The sequence below is a fragment of the Gossypium hirsutum genome, chromosome A13 (genome assembly GCF_007990345.1).
Source record: "Gossypium hirsutum isolate 1008001.06 chromosome A13, Gossypium_hirsutum_v2.1, whole genome shotgun sequence".
Taxonomy (NCBI): domain Eukaryota; kingdom Viridiplantae; phylum Streptophyta; class Magnoliopsida; order Malvales; family Malvaceae; genus Gossypium; species Gossypium hirsutum.
This window is the reverse complement of record NC_053436.1, coordinates 78,499,635-78,516,493: the sequence shown is the minus strand read 5'-3', so window position 1 is coordinate 78,516,493 and position 16,859 is coordinate 78,499,635. Positions and strand designations below refer to the sequence as shown.

Below are 16,859 nucleotides of genomic sequence, written 5' to 3'. Positions count from 1 at the left end.
CATGAAATGTATTATGGTGTCAATGATGACACATTGGTTAGGTACATAGGTTGAATTGTTTGACATGTTTGAGTGTTATTAAAGATGGTCTTTGGCTTGGAAAGTTGTGTGTTTGAATATGTTTAGATACCTAAGAAAATGGGTGAAATTTGAGCTTGAAATTGGTCATTTTTGGGCACACACAGCTTGGGACACGGGTTGTCACACGGCTGTGTGATGCGCATGAGCAACCTACACGAGCATGTGCCCTGAACGTGTATCAAAACAATATAGGTACAGATTTCACACGAGTTGATACACAACCTGCGACATGACCATGTGACTTTATATTGAATGTTACACGAGTTGGCATATGGCCGTGTGGTGTCATTTCGAAAAGTACATGGTCTGACACATGGGTAGCGACACGGCCGTCTCTTGCACCACATAGTCTGGATCATGTCACATGACCTGACCACACGATCGTGTGATTTATTTCAAATTGGTTCCTGATTGTTCCCAAACTAATTGTAAGGCCTCGTAAGCCCGATTTAGGGTCCATAAGTGTATATTTACTTCGAACTAAAATAAAAAAAATGTTAATTATTCTAGTGAACTGGATGTTATTATTATTTAATATTCTACATTGTACAGTGGTACCCTATAACCTTATTTTGAAGACGAAAGCAGTTATGGGTGTTACATTTGCTCTATTGAATCCCATTTAGCACCATCGAATAAGATAAGGTAGTTACACACCTCATTACTAATGTTATCCATTCATTACAGAACCCCAATTGACACAACATCTGCTCAAGAAAACTCCATTCAACCCTATCATATACCTTACTCATGTAGAGTTTTAAGGCAAAGGATCCAATCGAATCCTCCCTCTTCTTTTTGAACGAGTGTAAGATTTCATAGGCCACTAAAAAGTTATCCATTTTCTTTCGAACCCTCAAACCCTCGAATCGTGTTCCTTTTCTTTCGACAACTCACAGCTTTATGGAAGAATGAAGTGTTTCGATCCTGCAACTTGAGCCAATTCACTCTTGCCCTTTGTTCGTAGAAAATTTCCTCATTATCTGCTTCCAAATTCAATGCTAATTTGATATCCATTATTTCTGACAAGATCTTCTCAGTAAGATCCACCTCATTCATAATTAACAATTACTTAATGTAAATATTTAAAATTTATATTTCATTTACCAAAATATTAATAATGAGTTATAATAATTTATTTTTTATATTCTTATTAAAATATCATCATATTAATAAATTTAAATATTATTTAAATGCATATTGTTACTTTACAACATAATGTTTAAAGTAGACATTTTATTTCTTAAAAGCTCTTTTTGAAAGCAATATTAAACACTTACGACACTTTTGGTTCACTGAAATGGAATGAGGCTATAATGGAACAGTCATTTTGTGGGAATAAAATAGAGCTGTAATGAAATTGAATATAATAGTATTCACGCGTTTGATTGAAAGTTATAGATATGTAATAGAAAAAAATACTCGAATGATGAATATGCCTTTTAATAAATTAAATTATGTTTTTAATTTTGTAAAAATATTAACAAACCAAAAATGTTAAATGCTAAAATGACAAATATATCCTTTAATTTGTTTTATAAAAATATAAAAATCATAAAATAAAAAAATTTAATATCTATAAATATAATTAAAAAATAATATATTATTATAATGAAAATAATATTTAAAATACACAATTAACAAAACAATAGGTATAAATATATTTTCCACATCAATTTAATATTAAAGAATAATATTTTCTATCAAAAGAATAATATTTACATATAAAATATTTTAATTTATATTTTCTAAAATTTAAAAATAACAATTTTCCTTTATTTCCTCCATCTTCGTTGGTCCCTCTCTCTGTCCCCAAATTCATCTTCATGTTTAATTTTTTTCCAGAGTAAACTAGACCACCGTCACTGTTGTTACCTTCCGCCACCATCGTCCATCGACCATCGACCTTCGTTTTGCTGCTACCTTCCATCACGTTAGCCACCAACATGAATTTATTCAAGTTTTACCAAGAGCTTTTCTTGATCTCCTCTTTCATATTTTCTATTTTGTTTTTCCTAAAAACCTTCCAAAAGCCTATCTACAAAGCTTCTGTATCAAAATTCTCTCTTTTTTTTTTTGTTACTTTGTTTAAAAGTCATTAGATGTGGTTGAATCCCACTGAAAATGTGAACAAATCAAAACTTTTATGGATCCATAAGTACTCCACTGAGTTTTAGCTCCTTTTTGTTCTTCTCTACCAGTACCATTATTGTAAAATTGATATCTTCTTGTGGTCTTCATCTATCATTCCTGTAAAAAAAAAAAAATTGGACAACAAAGCATCTTTCTGCAAATCTCAATTCATAGACCGTCTGATGGGTGATGGGATTTTTTTTCTTTAGTTATTTTCTGGGAATTGATGGAGAGAATCAGAAAAGAACTATGAACAAGACTGAAATAAAGATTGGAAATAATACGAAATCATGGGCAAAATTGTATAAAAGAATAATGTTGCTATTTCTTGCTCTGCCGAATTGCCCGTTCTTTGCTCTCTTCTTTAGAGGCTAGTGCATCAATAAAAAGGACATCTGCTCCGGCATCAGCAAAAGCTCTTAATCTCCAGAGGGACTCCTCTAAAGGCAGTGCTTGACGAGAATCTGTTCGTGCCACAATAACAATATCGGAACCACTCTCTTTGCGAGCGTCAACTGCTGCTTTAATTCTTATAACAGTTTCCTCTCCGGACACCACCTTCCGGCCTTGTGTATGACCACAAGCTTTTGGGGACACCTAACAGTGAAGTTTGATAAAAACCCGAGCCCCCAAAATACGAGCAAAACCAAATAAGCAATTCAAAGACTAAAAAAAAACTGCTTAGAATACCATAACATTGTTTATGGCAGTACAGTGTTTGTGTAATGTCAATACAGCAATAAAAATATTTCAAAAGATGACATTTTTTTTTCAGAACATAAACCTGGTCTTCGAGAATGATCCCGGCAAAGCCTGCTCTTATATATCATTTAACAGGTCTCTTCACATTCATTGCATTTCCTTATCCATTGTCACCATCTCCGATGACAGGAATCGATACAGCCCGAGTAATTTGTTGCCCCTGATCCACCATTTCTCCATAAGAAATAAATCCCGTCTCCGGTAATCCCAGGCGAGCGGCAGAAATGGAAAATCCTAATGATGGCAACAAAGGATGTTAATACGCATACCATCTCAAAACAATTCAGCAATGGGATAGCGAAAATCGTTTGACTCATACATTTCAGATTTTGATACTGGAAATGCATCAAACTTATGTAAGGGATAAATTCAAATAATCAAAATAATAGTGTTGTAAAATGAAAAAGCAACATGTAGGAAGAACAGAAAGACCAAAACTGTAGTAATCACAAACTTTTGACAGTAAAAAACCTTACGAATTCATATATGGTCCTCAAACTAAGTCCAATGAAACTAATATCTGGATTCATAAGTAAAACAAAATGCCTTGGATGAAGAAACAATCAACATCAATGAAATGGCTCAGTTAATACTAAATACTGACAAATTCACAGAAGATTGCATTTATCACTTAGAAAATTGTAATGGAACAACAAGAACAGATTAACCGGGGGGGGGGGAATCCAATTTTAAAGAACCCTTCGACCATAGAAACTCAAAACAAAGAACAAGTCTTGGGATTATCAACTCAAAGCAAAACTTGCATGAACCATCAAAATTAGAAGAAACGCAAATCACAAACAAACAGAAAAATTGAAGCTTTTAGATCCAACAAGTCCAACTGAAGAAAACCCACATCTTGAAATTCCTAAATCAATGAAAAAGAAATGGAAAAGAAAGCGAAGGAAAGAGAAGGTACCACTGGCGAAACAATACTGAAAGCCAGCTCTTTCAACAAGCTTAGCACTGAGACCATCAAAACAAGCAAGGCCTTGGTGAGCACCAGGCGATCCCAGAATCTGTCTAAGTGTCTTTGCAGGTGTATTCCCCTCACCTAAACAACCAATGATGGCTTGGAATCGCTTAGGAGTGGTAAACAAAGTGTGGGTATTGATGGGAGATAGAAAGGAACCATTTTTTAAATTAGAAACAAGGAAATAGTGAGATTGTGAGAAAGGGTGGTTGAAAACAGAGAGAGCTTGATCTCTGGTAGCCACTAATGATTGGTTCATGCTTTGAAGGTTGAAGTTCATCACCACCTTCGGCCATCATCTACCGCCAGCTGCCAATCTAAGATGTTCTCAAATTAAGCCAGAAACCACCAATCGAGGATGTTCTGAAAACCCTTCTTCCGCCGCTCTTCACCTCTTGATTTCTAAGCATGTTTTTTCTCCTCCATCTTTTCATTGCTTCCACCAAGTTTCAAGCATCAATTCCTCTTGTAACAACAAAAACCTAAAACCCGGAATCAATCATTCAACGTTTTGAGCTTTCAATCATCTGTTTCATCGTAGAATTTTGAACCGTGCCGTAATGATATAACCATTACATTGAACCAAACAAACTGTTAAATCTTAAACTAAACTTGTTAAAAACAATTTTCCATTGCACTTCTGAAAGTATAGAATAAGATTCATTGATCCTTCTCCAAACAGAAGGTAAAAAATACCATTACTTCCGTTTATCTAAATCTGTTTTTGATCAATCTAAATTCATTCAGGGTGGAAATCCCTATTGGTTCTTCTAATTGGTTATCATTGCTTGTAGCCTTCATTCTTTGTTTGTTTTTTTGTTAGTAAAGTTATCGAAATTAAGATACCGTTCTTTTAAAAGAATTTTACAAAGCTAGCAATAAAAAGCAAAAAGAAAAAGAAAAGGACTTTATGCTTTTATTTTTGATTTCTAGGTAATTTTGGCAATGCATCTTTGTGCTTTGAATGTTTCCTGTTGTCAGTTGGTAGAAATTTTCTCTATTTGGTCTTGTAAAAGATGGCAAAATAATGAAAGCTTGAGAAATCAGGACCAACCCTAAAGAAAAAGAGTTTTAAACTTTTTCAAAGAAGAACAAAAACAAAATTCCTTTCATCTTGGCAATGTTGGAATATATTCTCATGAGTAATTCATGCTTGGCAAATTTGTTTACTAGAGGAGAGGAAGGAGAAGGAAGAGAAAAGAAATATATTTTTGTTATGTGTCCAAAAGAATTTTTTAATGGAGCAAGCGGTTGGTCAAAAAAGTGTAATGGAATCATGATTGAAATACAACTTTTAATAAGAAAAAAGTTTTTTTTTTATTTAAACCTAAAATTAAGCTAGATTATCACATGAGAGAAAATTTTATTTATAAAAAAATTGTTTATTGAATGTAATATAGGTGAGATGGCAGTTCAATTTTTTATTTTTTATTTAAAGGTTTCATAATAAAAATATTGTAATAATATTTATTGTCATTTATTTTACATAATTGATTTAATCTTTTAAAACAATTAAATTATAAAATTTACTTTTAATTAGAATTTATAATAATAAAATTTTAAATCATAATTAAAGCCAGAAAGAAATTAATAATAGAAGTTAGAACTTTACTTGTGAATGTTTTTTATCTTCTAAAATGTCTAAATATTTGATGCTAATATATTTATTTTATGATGGTTTGTGGAGTTTCTAGAGCAGAAGTTAATAATTGTCGTATAAAAATATTATAAAATATTTAAAAAAACCTATGACAATTTTTTATCATAATAAAAAAATAAATATCATAACTACAACCATAATCAACGATAAAATTGATAATAAATTAAATCAACAAGTCTCAACACTCTCTTCCCACCAATTTTTATCATGACACTATCTTTGAAAATCACGTTCGTTTGCTCCTCTTTCCATCCAAATTAATTTGCGGCCTTTATGCTCTACATTTATTTTTTGCTAGCAATCAGATTAAATGACTAATTAGATTTTTTTTTACACCATCATTACAGAACATAATGGAGCCCTATCTAAACCCTTACTTCAACACGGCTTGTCGTGGATCTATTACGAGTTTTGCCAATGATTTATGTATGTCACTTATCACATGTAAGTTGAATGGTGATAATTATAAAATACGGGTAATGGTCTAGAGGCTAAGAGAAAATTGGGTTTCATTAATGGGGAATTTTCCAAACTGAAAATGCAACTACACCTGAGTTTCAAGAATGGAGAGTTAATAACTCTGTTATATGTTGAATATTTAATTCAGTTTATGATACTATTAAATTGAATGTTGCGAGTTATAAGGATGCTTATTCAACGTGGAATGATATTAAAGAATGATATGCTAAATTAATCAATTAAAGTCGTAACTTGCTTCCTTTAAACAACAAGGAACGATGGTAGTGTCTTACTACACCAAATTGAAGTCTTTGTGGGCTGAATTAAATAGTTATGAAGATATCACATGTGGCTGTAATTGTGTCGCTGCTCTTAAGCTTATCCAACACATTGAAACTAAAATGTCTCGTAAATTTTTAATGGGTTTAGATGACTATTTTCGGTACTTTGCATTCTCAAATATTGAGTATGGATCCTCTTTCTACTCTTAACAAAGCATATTTGTTGGTTAGTCAATAAGAAAGGTATAAAAAGTTGTGATGGGCTGTGAGGAAAGAGAAATAGTAAGCTTTGCAGTACAGACAACAAATCCAAATTGACGATCAACATCTGCAAGTTCACAAATTACCTAGACTATGAGATCCAATGACTGACCCACTTGTAAACATTATGGGAAATAAGGTCATGATTTATGACCACTATTATCAACAACTAGGATGGCCGAGGTCAGGTCGGGGTCGTGGATGCAACAAAAGAAGTGGCAATTGCCCAGCAGCGCGTATTTGTACGCCTACATTCTCAAGAGCAATATGGCACACAACATCCCAACAACATGGCTTTAGCAATTAGTACATCAAGTGGTTCCTTTGATTCTAGTAATGATAACTTTGTTACCACTGATTAGGTCCAATGACTACTATCATTGATTGGAACTTCTCCATCTAGTAATGCAAATTGTTTGATATGACATATTTCAATTGAATGGATCATTGGTTTCTTAATAACGGTGAATCTTACCATGTCACCGAAAATTTGAATGTATTATTTGATGTTATTATTATTGACCGTTCTCTTGCGGGTCTTCTTAATGGAATACAAACATCATCAATTAAATTCGAACAAGCTAGACTCGCTTCATACCTTATATTATATGATATTTTATTTGTGTCTCATTTATCTTGTGATATTGTTTCTATTGTGCAATTAATTGCAAACTCTAAGTGTCATGTGACATTCCCTAATAACGTAACATTTCTAACCCGTTCCGACGTACAGTACGAATGAGAAATGCTACTGAAGCACTAATGTAACAAATACCTTTGCTTTATTCAAGAAATTAAACTTAAAAACATTTTTAATAAAATTACATAAATATTTATATTCTATTCAAAATGAGTTTTATGTTTTTCAAAACAAAGTTCACAACCTTATAGTGCCTATTAAAACAAAAGAACTAAGCAATTTGTAAAGTAAGCGAAAGCTACTTAATTTGTAATAAAAGGTTACTCAAATCAAACTAAATTACCTAAAAAGGCCATTTTCCATGCATATTTACGGAAATGAGCCAATTACATCATTATTTACCGAAAAGCGCCGATTTTTACAAAACGTGCTTACGTGGCCACGTTTTTTGGGGGAAAAGATAGGAAATCGCTCCCTTGAGGAAGCGTTTTTCTCCACGTCATCCAAAAACGCACTTACGTGGAAGCGTTTTGCTGACATGGTGAAAAACGCTTCCTCAAGAGAGTGATTTGCTCCTTGTTTTTATGTTAGGGATATTTGCATGTTTAGTCCCTATGATTTTTTAGGGTTTTAGGGTTAAGATTTTGGTAAAATAAGTTAGGGTTTAGTATCTAGGTTTTTGTTAAAACAAGTTAGGGTTTTTATTGTTTTAGTAGTTTTTAAAAATAAATCAGGATTTAGTGTTATTTTATAAAAATTATTTAAATTAGGATTAATTATTTTTAAATAAATTAAGTTAGGGTTTTAAATAAATTAGGGCTTATGGTTTTAAATATATTAAGTAAATTAGGGTTCTAGGATTTAAAAAAAATTAAGTTAGTGTTTAAAATAAATTAAATTAGGGTTTAGGGTTTGTTAAATTAGGGTTTATGTTTTTAAATAGATTAAGTAAATTAGAGTTCTAGGGTTTTAAATAAATTAAGATAGGGTTTTAAATAAATTAAATTAGGGTTTTGGGTTTATCAAATTAGGGTTTATGTTTTTAAATAAATTAAGTAAATTAGGGTTCTAGGGTTTTAAATAAATTAATTTAGGGTTTAAAATAAATTAAATTAGGGTTTATGGTTTATTAAATTAAGGTTTATATTTTTTAAATAGATTAAGTAAATTAGGGTTTTAGGGTTTTAAATAAATTAAGTTAGGGTTTAAAATAAATTAAATTAGGGTTTTGGGTTTATCAAATTAGGGCTTATGTTTTTTTTAAATAATTAAGTAAATTAGGGTTCTAGGGTTTTAAACAAATTAAGTTAAGGTTTAAAATAAATTAAATTAGGGTTTAGGGTTTATTAAATTAAGGTTTATGTTTTTAAATAGATTAAGTAAATTAAGGTTTTAGGATTTTAAATAAATTAAGTTAGGATTTAGGGTTAAAATTAATTAAATTAGGGTTTAGTTTTTTAAAAAATAACATTGTGTTTATTTTTTTTAACAAAATTGACTATTTTTACCCTGAAAAAATAATTTTGAGAAGACGTTTCTGAACAAATAATGTCAAAAACACTTCAAGCAGGATGCAATGTCAGTAAAAATAAAGAAAAAAGCTCTCACGTGGACGCTCTTTTGCTACAGTAGTTCGTGAAAAAATAATTTTGAGAAGACGTTTTTGAACAAATAATGTAAAAAACGCTCTAAGCAGGATGCAATGTCAGCAAAATTTCTGAAAAAAGCTCCCATGTGGATGCTCTTTTTCTACAGAAGTTCATGCTTGGCCTTAGGCTATAAACGAGACAAATATCATTCTCAAGTTACATAAGTTTCAGAAGAAAAATTAGAGAGGCTAAGCAGAATAGAAATTGAAGTTGAGTGAACGTATTAGTGCTGTAATTTACTATGATGGTGAGGTCCGTGACACCTAGACCGACGTTATTTTTTATCTGAGAACACAACGCGAATGGCTTTTAACCAGAGTATAGATTTTACAGAATTTCGTAAAAGAATTAGGAGCAAAATCTTCGAAACGACGCCAAGTAGGGTTTCTTCTATTAAGTATCGATTTTGTGCTTCGATTGATCCCGTGACATATGACTCATTTGATATCAAAGGTGTTCGTATCTTTGAGGCGATGGTGCAGACTCATCTCGCTAGTGGATCACCCTATCTTGAGTTATAGGTTCAATTTTCATTGCCACATGAAACATTTGCGACTTTAACATCAACTGCTGTTTGAGAGGAATACATGATCCCCAACCGACACTCCGTTAGTGAAAGGCAGAATACGGAAGCACTTGTGTTTGGTGGCAGTATGGAAAACACAACTCTTGCACGACACTTGGTTAGTGGATGGGACATGCACATCGGTGGGTTGATGTTCGATGCTGGAAATACATATTGGGGAACGACATCAACTTCTAAGGGTTGGCAATCCACATATGATTGGGGACGTTACGAAACGTCCACAAGAAGGGATGATGTACTCCCTACGACATCCACCGACTAGGGGACCTCGTACGTTGCAGATGATGGTAGGTTGGATGATAAGTCTGATGTGGATCCACCTCGAGAGCCCAGCCCCGATGGTGTAGAAGTTGTATTATTTTCTGAACCGGAGCCTGTTCCATCTGAACCTGAAGATGTTGAAGGGGGTTCAGATGAAGAAGAAGAAGAAGATCCGCGATTTAGGGCGTACTCGCATCCAGTCCACATGCATAATGTCGATATATCGGCAGATGATGCGTTAGAGTTTCCAGATCTACCACACAGAATGTGTGACCATACAGGTTTGGCATTGGATTTGGGTGATTTGGAGATAGTTTTCTTGGTGCTTTGAAACAACATAGCATAAATCACGAGGTTAACTACAATATGGTTAAATCCAAATTTGAGAAGTTTGAGGCCAAGTGTACAGTGCAAGACAGTACATGTTCATGGAAAATAATGGCTTCTTTAAGGAAAAAGATAGGCTTGTGGGAGATAAAAAAGTACAAAGGTCCACATACCTGTGTTGCCGGTACAGTATCACTGAGTGTTTAGGGTTTTAAATAATAGTGTTATTACTTAATGTTGCATTATTTAACGTACTTCGTTGACAGGTGTTTCACAAGATCATCTTAAGATGGATTCAAGCATGATAGCTAATACTACCGATTTTGAAGGTGGATCCCAAGAGTTCTGTGTCATGCATAATTGCCAGTATTCATAACCAAATAAGGTACATGCCCTTTTACCACAAGGCTTGGATAGCTAAGCAAAAGACGTTGGAAAAGATGCATAGTGGGTGGGACATTTCATATAATAAGGTTTGGCAGTAGTGTCAGGCGTGGAGAAGTACGTCCCAGATTGTATAACAAACCTTGAAACGATCCCTGCGTACTACAACGACCGATTACTCTGTGGATGCCAAGTGTTCAAACATCTGTTCTAGAGCTTTAAGTAATGTCGGGACGCATTTGTGTACTAGAAGCCATTGGTACAAATTGACGGTACATTTATGTATGGTAGATATACCTATCGGCTATTGCTAGCTTTGGCACAGGATGACGGTGGGAGAATCCTTCCAATTGCATTTGCAATAACACCGGGGGAGTCAGCTGATGACTGGGATTTCTTTCTTTCTAGTTTAAGGAGATATGTATGCCCCCAACCTGATATCTGCATTATATGGGATTGGAGCACTGGAATATTAGCCACAATTTAGCGACATAGAAGCCTATGGGATCGCACACACTATCGGTATTGTCTAAGGCACGTTGCGTCCAACTACTACGGGCAATATTAGTTTACGATTGAACAAAAGCAAGTGACCAACATGGGTATTTAATCTCTATTAATATACTTTCGGTTATAATATTCAATTTATTCTGAATGGAATATTGGTATGTAATTTTCGCTATCAACTTATATTGGCAGGGTATGAGATCAATAAGGATCGTTTTCATGAGATGTTAAGGATTTTGCGTTTAGTTAATGATCAAGGCGCAGACTACCTCTGTAACATACCCTTCGAACAGTGGACACAAGCATATGACTTTGGCCTATGATATGGTTATATGACTACAAACCTAGCTGAATGCATAAATTCCGTTCTAAAAGGAACGCGTTATTTGCTGATAACCTCGGTTGTACGAGAGACATATTTTCGTTTGGCGGTACTATTTCCAAAGCGAGCAGCGAGTTATAAAGGCCAAATGCAGGGAGGCCATGTATGGTTACGGAAGGTATTGCAAGAAATTAACAAGACGAGGGCATCGGCCAACACGATGCACACTGTGTGTCACGATTGTGACAACCTATGGTTTCGTGTGATGAAGTTTGACAGACCAACCAATGTATTACCGGCGGGTAATATCGTGTACACCTGATAAATAGGACTTGCCATTATGGGACGTTTGACGTACTTCGTTATCCATGCACTCATGCAATTACAGCTTGTCAGAATTTTCGTTTAGATCCCATGAGATATGTTGATGAAGTGTACAAAGTAGAAAACATGTACAATGTATGGAGACACATATTCCCATCGGTCCCAGATGAATGTAAGTGGTCGTTTGTATCACTTGTTTTGTTTAAGTTGTTACTGGAGAGAGAATTGCATCGCAAACCAAAAGGTCAACCTTGCTCGAGTAGAATACGTAATAATATGGATATCTAGGAAAGAACGAACCAATAGAAGTTGTGTGGATGGTGTAGGAACCCAGGTCATACAATTCGATCATGTCCAAACCAAAATAGTTGATAATTGCTGTAATGAAATGGCGTTGCATTATTTCTATTTCGCCTTATTCAAAAGAACTTATATTTTATTAAAATTATAAAATTAATTTACTATTAAAATATAAAAAATAACTACTTTTTTATTAAATGAAACAATATAGAAACAACTTCTACAAATATATTTTAAAAAAATCAATGTATATGCCGATCGAAATCAGTGCCACATGGGGATGGAGGATGATTACGCATTGGATTCCTCCTTGGTTCCTCTGGCGAGGGTTATGGTTGCTCCAGCGGGGGTTATGGTTGCTCCGGTTATGGGTGTTGGAAGGATGACCCACCTTGGTAGAATATAGAATGTGGAGGTGTTTGCATCACCCACGGCGGAGGTGTTTGAATCCCATATGGCGATTGGGAATGGTAATGAGATGAGCTCGTTGACGGTGCCCCGTGTGATCCCTCCGGTGATGATGGCCCATATATCATCGGTTGAGTCAGAGTCATTGGGAAAAGAGATGCATCGGGCCATGTATTCCAAGCTGCATAGGACTGGGAAAAGGAAACATAAAATGGTTAGGATACATATAAGGGCTAGGAGACACACCTGGCATAATCTGAAGGGGCTGTGATGTAGGTGTCGTTGGTTGAGGCATTAGGCCCTGTGATTGCGTGGGCACTATTGATGGGCCCGATGATTGTGTGGGTGCTGTTGATGGGTCTGTCCCATCATCCTTTCTCCTTGGATTTAAAAGGCCCTATTATTCTTTTTTTACATGAATTTGCCGACACCTCTGCTCTTCCAACAGCAAATATGGCTTGCCATGGATTCTAAACCATGACATGTAATCCGGGGTGCACGCTAACTCTGGGACGATGATCGGTTCGCGATCAAGTATATAATAGTACTGGTTTTCCCAAATTTTGATATATTCTGACCAGAATAATGACCAATTCATATTTGTTAGCTGTAAGTTGATTTTATGCTGCTCATCGAGCACCTTAGGTTCCTCAGGAATCGATTGTCGAAATCTAAATTGTCGCAACACTCTATCCGTATGGTGCATCTTGACAATAGAATAGTTTACCTATAGGACCTTAACATGCCAAATGTTCAGATTTTGAAAGAATTCTTCTAGAATTACTGCCAGTATTGACGGATCCTCGTATGGTAAAGAATTCTTCCAGAATTACTGCCAGTATTACCGAATCCTCGTATGGTGTCCATTGAAACTATATGAACAGGATAAAAATATTAGTTATATACATAATACTAAATACTAAATACTAAATATGAAACGACTATTTTATGTATATATTTTATTTAATACTTACTTGCGCTTCCAACCGTTAGTCTAATAGAAGTCGTATATCTTCAACAGCGGTAGGTATTCCAACATAACGCGCCGGATGGTTCCACCTAATTAAATAAATTTTTAGCATACAATTTTATTTTAAATCTATGTAATAATTTTAAAATAAAATAAAAATTTTACCTTGTTATGAGTGGGAATGTATATGGGTGGTTCACTCGAGGATGTAAAAATGAAAAGCAAAACCGAGCCCATGATTGTAATAGTGATAGGCAACCTCTAATTTTGGCTTTATTTGGTGGTTTCGCTCCGCACATCTCCCGGTACAAATGTTGCTAACACGGTAGACCCCCAACTAAGTTCGCCAGCTATTCTAAAATCAACGAGTTTCAGTAACCATCTCAGATGTATGAGGTTTCGTGACAAGTCCGGCATCAGATAACCTCTAATCATCTCAAGGATGTATGCCTGAGCACATCGTATTCTTTCTAATTCAGTCGAATCATTCCTCGGTTTCGGGAATGTGTCTCGTAACCAGTCCATCTCAATCCAACCTTTGTAAATATTATTCGGAATTGCACCCAATAGATCGTAGCATATGACTCCCCAATTAGTAGATTGAATGGACTCGGTGACTGCGGCCCCATCCACTGACAATCCTAATTGTAACTGGACGTCCTCCAAAGTGATAGTACACTCTCCGTATGAAAGATGGGTCTCCACCTCTCTATTAACGCGCTGATGAGTTTTGGGTCCAGCTTGCACCCTCGACCTATAGTGACCGCACGCCAAAAACCCGCTTCCCTCAAGTAATTTTCTATCAACAGTGATGACGGACTAGACATGTTACGAATATAACATTATAACACCTGATCTACAGACTGTTATAAAAAATTATAAAATAAAAATTAATTAAAATTACATAAATGAAAAAAATATTAAATAATATTCAAAAATTAAAATTAATTAAAATTACATAAATGAAAAAAATATTTAAAAAATTCAAAATTCAAAATAAACTGTTACCATTTTCATTTGTTCGACGGAGATATGTTTATGATCGAGACGAATTAATTCCCCGGCCATTGCTAACATGATCGGATATTTTTGAAATTATAAAAAAATAATACTAATTTAGAAATAAAATTAAAGAAAATAACTAATTATAAAGAGCTTTTCTAAATTTAATGAGAAATTTGAGAGCTTTAGGGAGAAATTTTAAAGATTTTTTTGCTAAATTTGAGAGCTTTATATGTGAAATAATAGGAGGGGTTTTATACTTTTTTTTGACTGTTGGACCCCCAACGGTTAAAAAAAAAGACCGTTGCAATTAAAAAAAAAGCACGGAGAAAATCACTCCCTAGAGGAAGCATTTTTTGCCACATCAGCAAAACGCTTCCACGTAAGCGCGTTTTGCTGACGTGGTGAAAAACGCTTCCATGTAAGTGCATTTTGCTAACGTGGTGAAAAATGCTTCCTCTAGGGAGAGATTTCCTGGTTTTCGCCCTAAAACACGGCCACTAGGTGTGTTTTGCAAAAAAAAGGCCCTTTCTAGTAAATAATGGTGTAATTGGCCCATTTCCGTAAATATGCATGGAAAAGGGCCCTTTCAGGTAATTTAGTCCTCAAATCACTTAAGAATTTATAAGAAATTAAGTAAAAACTAAAAGAGTAAATGTATGTTACATTACCACCCAAGTAGTCAAAGTTGCTGCCTAGACGGTACCAAAATTTTCAACAGTTGTACGTTAAGATGTTGCCAAGGCAGCCCAAACTACAATTTAGGCGGTATTATAATTAATAATAATTGGACGTTGAGAAGTCGCTTAGGCGAATCAAGTTACCATTTAGGCGATAGTGTAACTATTTATATTTCATACATCCATGAATTTAATCGATTTCTAAAGCCTTCAACCATTATATCACAACCAAAGTTTCAAGTACCAATTTATATATGAAATAAGCATAGTTATACACGTTGATGTTGGATTTGGTGTCCTAATTGTAGTATTTTTGTCTATGTACACTTGTATTTTTCCGAACAGATTGGTTTAATAAAATTATCTTAACTACACTAATACCCTTTGTATAGTGTCCTCAATTGTTTTTGCACATAAAACAAAATGGAAGAAAATATTAGCTCACTGGTTATCTAATGTTTAACTAAAACTAAACGGTATTACGTGGTTGAAACATAATAAAAAAGACAACTTATATTAGTAGATGAACCTAAACATGTCATTAGTTAAATCAGAAATGAGCAAACCGGTTGAGAGACTAATATACCTTCCATCAAATAAAATTAGGGGGATGTTTTGTCTTAGGCATTGGAGCAAATGACTCCCAAAACATAGAGACATAGATGTGGTTGACTGGACTGACAGTACATCAAACAAGACCCAAGTAGAATAGATATTGATTTCGTTTATGGATTTATTCACTTGTGACGTTCATAGTGTGACATACTTTAATCCTGAGTGGATGATGGACTATGTATGTATGACTTGTATACTTTGATGTAAGTAAAAACCTAAGTTCAAATAGATAAGGAACCGGAAGCTAGTGCTTTGGGTATATGACTTCTGCAATATGTAACATAATTCAAAATAGTGGAGTTCATAGCCCAAGAAATGGGTAAATGATATCCTCTAATTAGAATTACATGATACATGAAAAGTAAACGTGGTTATAGGTCATTTGTCTTTGTGATCATTGACTTAATTACTATGTGATAGTAATTGACTTTTCATGAAAAAAGATGTAATGATTATCATGAGATAATATAGGATCAAATTGGGAGAACAAATTTATCCTAAAGAGATTAAGAATATTCTATGAGGGTAACACAGTTATGACAAGGTCATTAGATGGGTACTGATCGAGTAGCTTTAGTAATGGTATGTAATTGAGGAGAGCTCAATCACGATACTACAGTGGAATGACTTTGCGACTAAATGAGTTTATAATAAATAGGCGAAAAGCTGGAACTTAATTATAAATTATTTGAGCCCTAATTATATATGTCTAATTGGTCCCTTCGCTAAAACTCATTGAAACCATAAATTAATTGCATTTAGAATCAAATGAACAAAATGGATAAAAATGATAAAATTAGATAAATGAGTTACATTTTTGGAAATGAATGTGGTTTCTCACTAAGTATGAAAATGACCTGAGAATTAATTTAAATTTTTTGAATTATTTTTTAATTAAATAATTAAAGTTCAAAAAATTGAATTAAATTAATTGGTCAACGAAAATTCGTTAAATATGGAAATTAAATATATTTTCTTATATATTCTTTTACAGTGAAGTTGCGATGACTTTAACGAGATCAGAATTGGGCTAAGAAATTTTTTTAATTTAATTTAAATTAATAAATAATATTTATTTTTAGAAGTAGAAAAATATGTACTGGGTTGGATTAAATTATAAAGTGTTGTGTTAATGTCTAGGAAGCACATACGATTGGACCCAAAACAGGAAAGACCCAAAACCCCTCATAATAAGCCGCGGCACGACAACTTTAGTATAATTAACTAGGGTTGGTTGCCCCTCTCTGTAACATCCCGAATTAGGGTCTAGTCAG

The 16,859-nt window shown here is 34.0% G+C and overlaps 1 pseudogene; it reads right to left on the bottom strand.

The window, feature by feature from the left end:
- Positions 1-2,453: 2,453 nt before the first annotated feature.
- Positions 2,454-5,144, bottom strand: LOC107893610 (2,3-dimethylmalate lyase-like; annotated as a pseudogene).
- Positions 5,145-16,859: the final 11,715 nt, after the last annotated feature.